The 13,420-nt window shown below is 41.5% G+C and overlaps 1 long non-coding RNA gene across 1 annotated transcript; it reads left to right on the top strand.

Moving 5' to 3' along the window:
- Positions 1–4,289: 4,289 nt before the first annotated feature.
- Positions 4,290–11,751, top strand: LOC130911322 (uncharacterized). Its single transcript, XR_009062004.1, has 3 exons — positions 4,290–4,338; positions 4,700–4,834; positions 11,566–11,751. It is a non-coding gene; the product is annotated as an uncharacterized LOC130911322 (long non-coding RNA).
- Positions 11,752–13,420: the final 1,669 nt, after the last annotated feature.

Below are 13,420 nucleotides of genomic sequence, written 5' to 3'. Positions count from 1 at the left end.
GACAAAAGGAGGTGGAGGAAAACCGCACTGGATGTCCATCATTATGTTAAATAAACGTTAAATATGAAAATAGTGTTAGTTTTGCAGATAGCTTGTAAACTGTTTACTCCCCCACTACTACATCTGTGGAACTGTGCGAGTAGCGCGACAGAGTGGGGCAAAGCTTGTTACCCCGGAATCCCACAGGGTCTGCCGCTCTACGCTCAGCTAAGTTCCGAACGACGCAACAAATAGGTTTGTATTGTAGTCAATACGAGGTGGTCCACATGATCAACTGAGCTCTGATCCGGATCCGCCTGAGTCCGGCCCCTCCGGTCCATCAAGACATGGTCTATTTTCTGTTCCGTCAACCTAAGGGTGGATTAAGCCCTGCCGTTTAACACGCGCCAAACAGGAAATAGAACGGCAGCAATATCCGGTCATTCAAAGTAAATATTGTTTATAAAAGCATCTAATTTTATACAGTTCATTTGCATGGATGTACAGTGCTTGTGAATCTCCAAACAATATACTAGTATTTTAAAATGACAAAATGTTAGGGCCTCCACTCCTTCTTCCTGAGGCCTTCCTCAGGTGAGGGGAGTTGGGCTGATTACAGGTCAGACGGGTGGAGCGGCCACAGCTGAGAGCGGTTAACATCAGCCAGCTTTAAAAGCCCAGCAGACGCACCACCACGTCGCCCGATCAACTCGTCTGGTTCCACCGTCAGTTGTTTCTCGCATTACTTTGATACGCTCTCTGATCACCGGCTCACGACTTGTTTTTTCTCTCGCCCCAGGACCTGTTCTCTGCGCGCCCCTTGTCGGATTCCACGTCTGCCTCCCTCCGAGCTCCCTCGCCTTCACGCCGGCTCAGCCACCCCGAACAGAGCAAGCTACAACAACACTTTTTCCTTGGTGTCGCTAATAAATCATTGCTCATCACAAGTCCTGGTTGTCTGCACCGGGATCCTCTCCTTCTCATGCTCCCTAACACAAAATGAAAAGACATTCTTCATAAAACTATTGTAGCATCACTAGGAAACGCTGCATTGATCATCAGTGCGACTCTCCTATTGGTGCGTTTGATGTGGCAATGCGACGCTCCCATTGGTGGGTTACTGACATCACGATTGAGTGCGGAGAAAAATAAACAGTAAAAAGTAAGTTGCCAATTCTTACAAGCGCTACACTGGTGTCAAAAGTGGGATTTAGGATGGTAACCACGAATGAGGAGAAACCGGGTGGTGATCCTTCACCGAGATCGACTCGCCCCCGTCAATCCGACCATCTCCATAGATGGAATTCAGGCTGGAGGAAAAAAATGAGGACCCTCGGACACCTTCAACGCCGGCTGGAAGAGAGCATGCTCGCCCAGTGCCGCAGACTTCCTTGCCATTTGCGGGATGACATTCTGGAAGCTGTAGTTGCTGAGGACAAGTAACCTGCTTAACTGGCAAAGTGGGAGCTGTGTAACGTCACAAGGAATAATGTCGGCAACGCAATGTGTCAGCGTTTCCTGAAAACAAGTTTCCTGAAAATACTGTCACAGACATCTTGCCGTGCTCTTCTCAGATACAGATCCTCAGGGCTCCCTTGGAGGCCCAGGGCTTGAAATGCCTCATGAAGTAGAGCCATCATCAAGCACGGCGTAGGTATCCAGTGCTGTATTTCAATTTTTCACAATGACTCCGATTAAACATCACATTGTTGCTACTAGTAGGCTTATTCACATACAGTGTTTTAACAGTCGAGCACATTACTTCAGTGTTGTCATTGGCAACTGGAACGCTGGTTGTAGGGCTGTGATCTATGAATTGCATTATTTCCACAGAGCACCTCTAAGTGTTTTCCTTAGCACTTCTTGCATCTTGCCTTGAGAGTGCATTGTGATGACAAATGTTCACGCCCGCATCTCCAACATCTCATGTTTGAACAAATCCAGTTGTCTATCTTTTGTTAGGATTTTAAAGTTTGTGCACTGGTTTAGAAAATGTTGGGCTGTATTAGAAAAAGGGCAGAATTTGGTTGGTTCCTTGTTCCTTGCCTTAGCTCGCTACCATGAAACACAAAGCTGCCTTTTAGTTGAGTCTCTCTTGGTTGCTCTTTCCTTGTGAAATGGCGGTCTCTGCAGGACTTGATCTGATTAGTGCACTAGAGTGGGGATAAGGATTCTGGGAGGATTTATGTGTCTCTTGAAATCTGCTCGGAGGTTGTGCGGAAACTTCTGGATATGTGTGAACCACATTTTGACTCTATCTGCCCAAGGTCACCTAACTGAAACAACATCCCAACCAGGGCACGCACCTTTAAAGCAAATTTCCAGAATGACTTTGTATCCCCGCTCCTGATGTTTGGCTCGTCCTTAAGCTCGGCGATGCGCTTCAGCGCTAATTGATGAGGCTGGCCATATTGTTCATTAAGAGCATCCATAGTATCACTCTAGGGGGAGCGGCTGCTGCAGTGTGAATCAGGAAGGAGTAATGCTTCCTCCAACTTGAGATGATTCAGCAAAATCTGGTATCAGGCTGCATGGACTCGGAAACTCACGATGACGTAAGCTGCGTGGACTCGGAGACTCACGACGACTGCGTGGACTCGGAGACTCACGATGATGTAGACTGCGTGGACTGGGAGATTCACAGCAGCGACCACGTAGACTTTGGATCTCTAATCCTTTCATGGTGATCTTGTTGCATGTTTGCACTGCTTCCCGCATACTCAGTGTTTGTGCTGACTGTTCATCGGCGAGGCAGGAGACAATGTTTTCGTCTTCTGATGAGCCATCTTCAGAAGAATTTTTATTTTCTGATTCTTCCTCTTTGCTATTTCACGTGACTTCTTAAATTGGGAGGTGATTTCAGTGTTCCATCTGGCTCGAAGGACCATGTAAAATAGCGCTGGGCTGGTGTGACTTGAGAATGTACACCACTGCGTTAGAACAGTAATGATGCCCATCCCGAATTAATCAAACCAAAAACTTGCTCTTCCTCAACAATTGCTTTTTTATTTTTCTTTCTACGTGAACGTAGGTCTTACTTTTTTGGTGGCCAAAATTATGCCTGATCAGAAAAATAACTGACCACGAGGGGGATTCAAAACACATAACATGCAAACAACCTGGCATTTTTAACACATTTCCCCCCCTGTTGTCATTCCACAATTCCTGGGACTATATTGTTGATCATAAATTGTTATTTACAAGTTAAAAATTTAAATGGTGATATCTATAAGTTTAGTTACAGTGAGCGCACACCCAATCAGGTCGCTTTCTGTTTTCTACTGAGGAAGTAGAGCCCGATGCAGCAAGTGTAGCTTAAGCAGCTCACCCTTATCTAAGTTGCTGAAATCAAGCTCTAAATAAGCTTCATAAATCACATCGGCTTACTTGTTTTTTCACTATCAGGCCAAAGTGTTCTATGCTGTATCTGTGGTTTAAAAGTAAAACTACAGTAAACATCAGTGAAACAAGAACTATTTTGTCTCCAATTGTGAAAATGCCGGCATACTCAATGTACCTTTTTTCACCACACCAGCATTGATGGTAAATACAGTATATTATTTTATTAATATGGTGTAATACACATGTTTTTGGATAGTTATTTTGAGATTTAGGGTGTATTTATGATACTGAAAGGGCTAATTTCGACTCACACGGAAATTCGAGTTACGTTGCCAGTGTAGGAACGGAACTCATTCGTAACCCGGTAACTACCTATATTTACAAAATATACAATTTGAAAAAAAAAAAAAAATTCCTTTTTGGGGTGGGGGGCTCCGAGATACACATTGGCCTAGGGCACCTAGTCACCCTGCCAGAACGTGACATGCAGTGTTAGGGTATGTGGAATGGAGGGGATCTGTGAGCAGACACAAGCACGAGGTTGTGATGAGCAAAATTATTTCTTTTGAGACTTGGATAAAAACGTGAGTAGACTGACGCCAGAACCAAGGCAGAGGGCGACTACACCGCTGCAAGATGGAGGGGGTGTGTGGAGCTTTCCACTCGAGGTAGTCGAGCTGGCGTGAGCTGATGATACTCAGGGAAGATGGCAGGCGTAGTCATCCTATCAGAGGCGAGCAAAAGCAGGTCCTCGGGCTAGAGCGAAAAAGGTCACGAGCTGGTGATCAGAGAGAATTAACAAACAAATGCTAGCTGCAACTGACTAAGGAACCTGCAAGTTGCACGGACGACCAAGTGGTGGCGTCCACTGGCTTTTACAGACAGCTGATTGTTATTGCCTGCACCACCCCTCAGATGTCCAACCTGCAATCAGATTAAAAACATGCACAGCTGCCCAAGGTTGGCCAGGCCTCAGGAGAGAGGGACAGAGCCTCTAACATGCAGGTCATAATTTGTGTATGTATTGGCTTTTTTTGTCACATAGATTACATTCTGTTTATTTTTTTAATGGCATGTTTTTAGAGATGGGCAAACAATACCAGCTTGTGTCATTTTAAATTCAAATATGTGTGTCTACCCTAAAGTGGTGTAGCTATCGGTACCAAGCAAAAACCGTCGTGTGATCGATAACTTCTGAAGCATTTTCGGGACAAGTGAAACATCATTCACATATAAGCTGTCGTTTGGTACAAGCTCTGACTCTTTCAGTCGGAACATGGCAATTCATTAGAGTGACACAAGCTTTTGATCATAAGTTTTGTTTGCCCATCTCTATCCGTCTGCCTGCAGTTGTGCTCATCCGCCGGCTTGTCTGCAGGCCTGTCTATCTGCTTACTTGCTGACCTGTCCATTCAAATAAACGGTTGCCCCATCTGCCTTATTCCTTGCATTTGGGTCCATCCACACTCCGTGAGCCATACGTAAGACCCTCCTCTGACGTTACACAACACAGGTGACTTTATAACACTTAGCTTCAGGGGATCTCTAACAAAACAAACTTAAAGTGAAAAAGTTTAACTGCAGTTGACAGAAGGAAGAAACCCACTAGACCCAACCACCACAACAATTATACTTCATAATCCATCTGCTCTTATCTACTCATAAGTAATTTTTCCTCCCCCGTTTTTATGGGAGTAATTTTTTCTCTGCTTCTTTCTTCTTGCTCTGATCTATCTGGTGTATTATTGGCCAAGATTGTGGAATAGTATGGTAAATTTATTCATCTGTGTACCAGCAGGTGGCAGTAGAGGATCATACAAGAACCTCTTGCTTTCCAAATCAATTGAGCATTTGCCCTCTGTTGCTCAGCTCCCTGTAGATTGCAACAAATGTGCTGAAAATCTAATGCTTTTTTATCACCGTCATCACATTTCACTATTCTCTTCCAATGAATCATGTTCACAGGTCCCAGCCCCCTTTTTGTTGGTCGCTTTCTAAAATAAATTTTAAATCACAGACGCAGACGTAATCCCACCAAAGGGGTTGATAAAAATAAGGGAATATATATATATATATATATATATATATACATTTAAATAACCTTATTGAGCTGTAATTTCACAGTACAATTTGTGGTAAAAATTTTCTTGCTTACTGAAATGCTAATAAATATTTGTATATAGCGATATCTTCTTGATGTAAAAATACAAGACACATCAAATGAAACCCTAATTGGTCAACAAAATTAAATGCCAAGTGCATTTTTCATGCACAATTTTGCCAACAATGAACATGCGTTATTTATTTCTTTGAAAGCATCAGTCAATAAAGCAGGAGACATTTTTTTCATTATTGTTCTTATTTTGACAATACATAAATAGGATACATTCATACTATCACTCTCTTGCGGGAAAAAGAAAACTAGAGGTGACTGACTGCTAAAGGATCCAAATCCATTGTAATAAAACAGGGATTATACACAGATCCCCTGGCAGTGAAGATTATAATGTTGTCCCCAGACAGGAAATGGTCTGAGGTCATGTTTTTTTGTGCCATAAAAGAATCCACCTTCCATTTGGCTTTGTAATCTTTAGATAAATAACCTATCCGCATGTGTTTCCAAGAAAGAATAAACAGAGAAACAGCTTTAGAGTGAAACAAGAGATGTGCGTTGATAATGGAAAAGAGGAAGTGGGTGTTCAAAAAGTTCTTTCTTTGTTTAAAACAGTGTCCAAACTTTTCTCTCCGCTTTCAGAAAAATCAAAGGATACAAACCAACTTGCAATCCTTTAACATTTGTTAAACATGATACATATACAGTCTTGTCGTACAGTACGGCAATAATACAGTACTGGCCAAAAGAGTTGGCACCCCTGCAATTCTGTCAGATAATGCTCAATTTCTCCCAGAAAATGATTGCAATTACAAATGCTTTCGTATTAATATCTGCTTTCATTTTGCTTTAATGAAAAAACACAAAAGAGAGTGGGAAAAAAATCATTATCATTTTCCTCAAAACTCCAAAATTGGACCAGACAATTTTGGCACTCTTTGAAAAATCATGTGATGCTTCTCTAATTTGTGTAATTAACAGCAGCTATTACATACCTGTGGCACAAAACAGGTGGTTGCAATCACTAAATCACACTTGCAGCCAGTTTAGATGGATTAAAGGTGACTCAACCTCTGTCCTGTGTCCTTGTGTGTACCACATTGAGCATAGAGAAAAAAAAAGAAGACCAAAGAACTGTCTGAGGACTTGAGAAGCAAAATTGTGAGGAAGCATGGGCAATCTCAAGGCTACAAGTCCATCTCCAAAGACCTGAATGTTCCTGTTTCTACCGTGTGCAGTGTCATCAATAAGTGTAAAGCCTATGGCACTGTGGCTAACCTCCCTATATGTGGACAGAAAAGAAAAATCGATGAAAGATTTCAAAGAAAGATTGTGCGGATGGTGGATAACAAGCTGTCCTCCAATCCGAGGGTACAATAGTGTCAACCTGTACTATCCGTCAGCGTCTGAATGAAAAGGGACTCTATGGTAGGATACCCAGGAAGACCCCACTTCTGACCCAGAGACAAAAAAATCCAGGCTGGAGTTTGCCAAAACTTACCTGAGAAAGTCAAAAACGTTTTGGAAGAAGGTTCTCTGCTCAGATGAGACAAAAATAGAGCTTTTTGGGAAAAGGCATCAACATAGAGTTTACAGGGAGAAAAACGAATCCTTCAAAGAAAAGAATATGTCCCCACACTCAAATATGGCGGAGGTTCCCTGATGTTTTGGGGTTGCTTTGCTACCTCTGGCACTGGACTGCTTGACAGTGTGCATGGCATTATGAAGTCTGAAGACTACCAACAAATTTTACAGCATACTGTAGGGCCCAGTGTGAAAAGGCTGGGTCTCCCTCAGAGGTCATGGGTCTTCAAGCAGGACAATGACCCTAAAACACACTTCAAAGAGCACTAGAAAATGGTTTGAGAGACTTCTAAAGTGGCCAGCAATAAGTCCAGACGTGAATCCCATAGAACACCTGTGGAGAGATATGAAAATGGCAGTTTGGAGAAGGCACCTTTCAAATAACCGAGACCTGGAGCAGTTGGCCAAAGAAGAATGGTCTAAATTCTAGCAGAGCATTGTAAGGAAGTGATGGATACCGGAAGCGGTTGTTCACAGTTATTTTGTCTAAAGGTTGTGCTTCCAAGTATTAGGCTGAAGATGCCAATACTTTTGTCAGGCCAATTTTTGACATTTTGTGTAAAATGATAATGATTTCATTTTTTTTTTTTTCATTCTCTTTTGTGGGTTTTTTTCATTGCAAGCAAAAGAAATGAAGATATTACTACCAAAGCAAATGTAAATGCAATCATTTTCTGGGAGAAATTGAGCATTATCTGATGGAATTGCAGGGGTGCCAATACCTTTGGCCAGTTGTGTATGTATGAAAGTTCAGCATAAATACTGCTGACTAAATCTTTGTCTGTTACACTCAACTATCATAGTGGCCCATATTTTAGTCGTTTTCACTAAGACTAAAGATGCCTCTTAATTGTAATTTATTTACCCCTTACTGTGTGTTTTAAACCATCTGCCGGGCCGCGGACCGGTATCGGTCCGTGGCGCATTAGCTACCGGGCCGCACAGAAATAATAATTTAATAACGACCGCATTCTGGCTGAATTAACCCTGTGCCCCTGGTTAACACACCAATATCCCTGTCTACTCTAGATATACTTCGGGATAGATTAGAATGTCGTCATAGAAATCCATTGATTGGACTGTTGGCAGTACATCTTGTTTGTATATATAATATATCAATGTGCGCTTGTGCTCGATAATAACGTATTGCTAGGCCGCGGGCGCAGCACATTTGTTCCCGGAAATAATTAGCCCCCACACGAGATATTTTTACGGCGAAAAGGGCACCTGACGAGCCTACAACCTCGAAGATCCACGAACTGGGAAGGAGTGGATTCGTGACCCGTTTGTGAATAAACCGAGTGATTTGAGCATGTCTGTGCAACAGGAAGATCAACTTGTAGAGATCGCAAATGACGGCGACCTTATTAAACGTACATTTGAGACAACAACTCACTCACAGAGGTTCTGGATTAAAGTCATTCTGGAATATCCTGACATCGCTACAAGACCATTGAAAACCTTGCTACAATTTCCAACATCGTATCTTCGTGAAGCGGGCTTCTTAATTAATGTTTAAAGACAAGGCGAAGACGTTAATGGTGAGAGCGGTGTGACGTTGTTGAGTGCAGCTTACATGGCAGGATATATCTGAGGAGAACTTTTCTACAAGTCCTTCCATGATCAAACATAAGTTGATATTCCTGTCTTTCAACAAAGTTTGTAGTGTTTACTTTGGAATCGCTGCATTTGCGGCTACGTTTAACGTTACGCGCATGTGCAGAAACGCATCGTTGCAATTTTTGATGGGTTGCAAAATTTATCCGAACATCGGTCAGTGAAAAAAAGACCCAAATAACACCAGTCCGTGGTGCAAAAAAAGTTGGGGACCCCTGTTTTAAACATAGAGTTCTCTTGTTTTATTATCATTTTATTCATGTTGAATTTGTATTGAAATGCAGGGCAGAAATGAGTTTTCATCAGCAATGGAAAGATGTGAATATCATCACATTATCATCTATGAAGGCAAGAGGGACAATTTCTTCTATGGCAACAGCTGTGGCATCTCGCTTCTAGCAGTTGCTGGTAAAGTCCTGGTTGAAGTGATGCTACATAAACTGGTAAAGAGCATCACAGACAATCTGTTGCCGGAATCCCAAAGTGGTTTCAGGAAGAATAGTAGACATGGTATTGACAGCAAGGCAACTTCAGCAGAAGTGTAGGGAAAAGCATCAGAACTTATTTTGTTCCTTTTATTGATCTGTCAAAGGCTTTTGACACAGTCAACAAGAAGCTTCTTTGGAATATTCTTTGGATGCCCACAGAAATTAGTCATCATCCTTGGCCAATTCCACGATGGTATAGTGTCACGCGTGACTATTGGTGGCCATGAATCGGAACCCTTCAAGGTGCGACTGGTGCATGCCAGTGATAAGTCCTCTCACCAGTTCTGTTCAATATCTTCCTTCTGTGTTTGACACAGTTGCTCCATGAAAGGATTGGGATGGACAGTGGGGTTACCACAGATTTCAACTGGATGGAAATCTCTTTGACATCAGAAGGCTCCAAGCAGTCATGAAAGTAAAATCATCAAAGTCATCCAACTCCAATATGCCATATGGATGTGCAATTGTGGCACACACCCCAGAAGCACTGCAAGATAGTCTCTCAGCAGCTGCAAAAGCCGGTGGTAGACTGAGCCTTTGTGTTAACGTGGCAGACTGAAGTAATATGACTATGAGCTTTACCATCTCCAATAAAGCACTTGCAGTAGTGGATTCTTTCAAATGCCTGGACGGCTTTCTCTCAAATAAGTGCAGTATCAGCGAGAGATACTTAACTGGATCAAGCAGAGATCCCAATATTCGTATTGATTATACCAACTTTGCAGACTCAGGAGATGAGTCTTTCGAAACAGAGATCGCAAACTCAACACCAAGACTGTTTTTTTTCTGGCTGTGGTTATGACAACCCTCCTCTACAGCTTTTGCAGCTGCATGGACAGCTGCCACCTCAGGATGCTGGAGGCCTTCCACAGAATGCATCCAGGCAATATCGTGGAAGGACAGAGTCCCCCACATTGAAATACTCTGGAAAACCAACTGTACCAGTGTGGAGGCTACAGTCCCCAAGCACAAACTTTGCAGGCCTTGTACTCAAGAACTGTATGGCCAGCTCCATCTAGGGCTAGGTTCATACTGCAGGGATTAATGCACAAATCTGATTTTTTCGTGTTTTTGCGACTCGAGGGTGGCATGAACTTGACGGTCTGAACGTGACAAGTCGCACAGAAGTGGACCATTCCAAATCCGATCTGGGTCACATTTTTCCGGAACGTCGCAGCGGTGTGAACAGTCAAGTCTCCCAAATCGGAATTCATGCAGCAATTACATCATCAAGGAGCGAGAAAGACAGGGTGCTACGGTAGCGGTACAGCTCTGCGTTATTAGCGCCTAGCTTGCCTTGAACACAGCACATGTGTAGTCATTTGTTTTGATGCTTCTGCGCATGCGGGTCTTCTTGCCCAGCACGTGTCGGACTGCGAATTAGTGCGCATGCGTAATACTTGAACGGGCACACCAAAAAACAGATATGACAAAAAAATCGGATTTGTGCATTAAGACCTGCGGTATGAACCTAGCCTAGGCCGTCCGTTGGCAGGAGGACTGAAAAAGTGCTTTCCAAACTATCCCATTTCAAGCAAAATTGATGACTAAAAAACAAACATGAAGTCTTATGTTGACTCGTTTGGAAAAGGGCAAACATAACTGAGGAAGAAGCATTTTTTCCTTTCCTCTCTTATTCAATGCAACAAAGCCTTTTCTATTCTACTTGTAAAGTAAGATTTCTATTTCTGCGCAATTACAGCTTGTTCCAAGACGTTCTATCAGTTGCCATGGCAACATTACTACAATCACTCCATATTTACTGACCAGCAGGAGAACTTGCTGAATCTGTGCATATTTCTTCAGTAGAATAGGTGTTGTCTTTACATCAGTAAATCCTTGATTTAAACGTATTAAAGACCCCGTAAAGCAAAATTATATGTTTTGCAAATTTGACTCACCAGTGAAGAGTTACTCCAGAGTTACATCAGATATAGCACATTTCATGCGGCAATTGTGCCAATTGACTCGTTAAGATCGCATGCACACATTGGCCATCGGATCAGATCCATTGCGTCAACGTGCTAAGCGTCGATATATTATCGACAATTCACGTGAAATCACCCCGAGACATGAAATGAGTTTGGTGGTGTACAGATAAATCCACAATGCATGCAAACCATTCTTACCAAAATGGCCTCCCTGGTGACAAAAAGTTAGTCAGCAATGCTCTTTCATTGGCTTTATTGAATGTGCGACAATCAAACAAACAGTTAAACGAGTCACGTGTGTGTGTGGCTTGCTATCGAATACCTAGTTCCTGTTCGTTTTGTTTCTTACCCTTGGCACTAAACGAAACAAGTCTGCTGGTGTACGATCGCCAACTGCTTCTGTATATTGGACTGAATGTACGTGCCCTAAATGCATTTGATGACTGTACCCCCACTCTTTGCGGGAATTTTCACCCACCTTTTCCGGGCCTCGGCCTTACTTTGTTGGCAGAAGCATCGGCATCGCAGGGTTGGACAAAGTGGTGGCCGGATGAAGCTGAAGGCGCAGCCAGCACACTCTTCGTACATTTCCCGGTCATGTCATGGAACGGTGCCCCCGTTCACAGTGGTGGAATGTGTAAAAGTAGGTGGGGGTATGCCCCTAATAGTTGCTTGCATTCTGCCATTAAGACAAATTTTGGAGGTTTTTTTTTTTTTTTAGCTTGTTAAGCTTCTGTTTACAGTGCAGTCAATTTTATTGCTTTTTTCATTCTGCACGGTTAAATGATATATTCATATTTAAAATATAGAAATAAATCACATTTATGAATCAGGAGAAAATACTTTTTACATGTAAATTTTAAAGAAAATAATTTTACTGGAGTCAATTTTACAAAATACACAACTTTGATACTCCCCATAGCAATAATCTGCTCATCTGTTGTATAATCTCGTCTCGTGAGACAAATTTGATCATCTCAAATTTATCCCATTCTCTGCATATTTGTATGTTGTATGTAGTTTGTAATCCTAAAGGTACCCCTAGGAGCAAGGCAAGAGTCAAAATGAGCAAAGACATCATTGAGAAAAAGGAGATTGATTAGAGAAAACCAGATTTGAGCAATATTTGAAAAGTAAGAGATATATAGGAGTTCTCATAATTGTCTCAAGCATGTCTTGGTTTCTTTGAAGTGGAATTTACGAGAATGGAATGAGATAAACCTGAGGCTTATATGAGATATATCAGGCATATGAACCTTAGAGTGCGTAGGACAGGATAAAAAAAAGTCTTAAATAGCATTATTATGTGAATTAAAATCATATTTTGAGAGGATTCGAGTTTATACAACAAATTGGCAAAGCGCAGATGACGAGAAATTAGTCTTTTAATCTGCGGTTTAGCCACTCCTACCATTATAGGACTCTAGCGTCCCCAACAGGAGGATGACATCGGTAGGAGAATGGTTTGATCTTATTTAGACTTCAGCCCATTGAGAGGGAATTATTCATAACGAGGAAAATACGAGGAAGAGAGCAGCAAAATGTCATTCTTTCAATCCCTCTACTCCAATATTTTTACAGGATATTCTTTTTATCGAAGTATTTTCCCCAACTGCTAAATAAATGGTATGGTCATGACAAGTAAGTCTTGTGCTAAATGTAATATGAAATATTAAAAAAGCATTTATTCAGTACGACATGGCAAAATTACTGCATAATGGTCAAAACCATAAGCGGATAGTAAGGGGGGGCCAGGCCCCTCCTAGTGGTTAAAAAGTGTCATTGCATGAAATTGACTTTCTTATATATACATTAAAGTTGTAAAGCAATGAAACTGCAACAAAAATGAATGAAATGAACAAAAAAATATGTTTTTATAATGGGTCAAAATTATTTTTCGAACAGATCATGTGACTAGCACCTTAGACGGTCATTTGCTTTGCATATAATTTTCAACAACAACAAAAAAAAATTAGGGGAGGGCAATTTTATTTTTCAAATGTTTTTTTTCCTTGATTGAATTTTTTTTTTTTTTTGATTGACTGATTGGGATTGAATGATTTAGACACACTGTCCTACCCACAATATGGCCCAAACACAAAAAGGATTGCTTCAATCAAAGAAACATTTTTCAATCAAAAATTAAGTGCTGAATTGCAAATTTTTCAATCTCAAATATTTTTTCGCATTCAAAAACGTTTTCTATCATTGAAATTTTTTTGATTGAAGTGATTTTTCTGTTTGAAAATATATATTTTTTGAAGCAACTTTTTTTTTGATGAAATAATAAAGACAAAAACGTCCTAGCCAAAATGTGGCCCAAACACATATCAACATTACTGCATTAAAAAAAGTTGCTTCAATCA

This window comes from Corythoichthys intestinalis, unplaced genomic scaffold, assembly GCF_030265065.1.
Source record: "Corythoichthys intestinalis isolate RoL2023-P3 unplaced genomic scaffold, ASM3026506v1 HiC_scaffold_27, whole genome shotgun sequence".
In the NCBI taxonomy this organism is placed as follows: Eukaryota; Metazoa; Chordata; class Actinopteri; order Syngnathiformes; family Syngnathidae; genus Corythoichthys; species Corythoichthys intestinalis.
The sequence above is the reverse complement of the archived record's forward strand: the minus strand, read 5'-3'. Positions and strand labels throughout refer to the sequence as shown.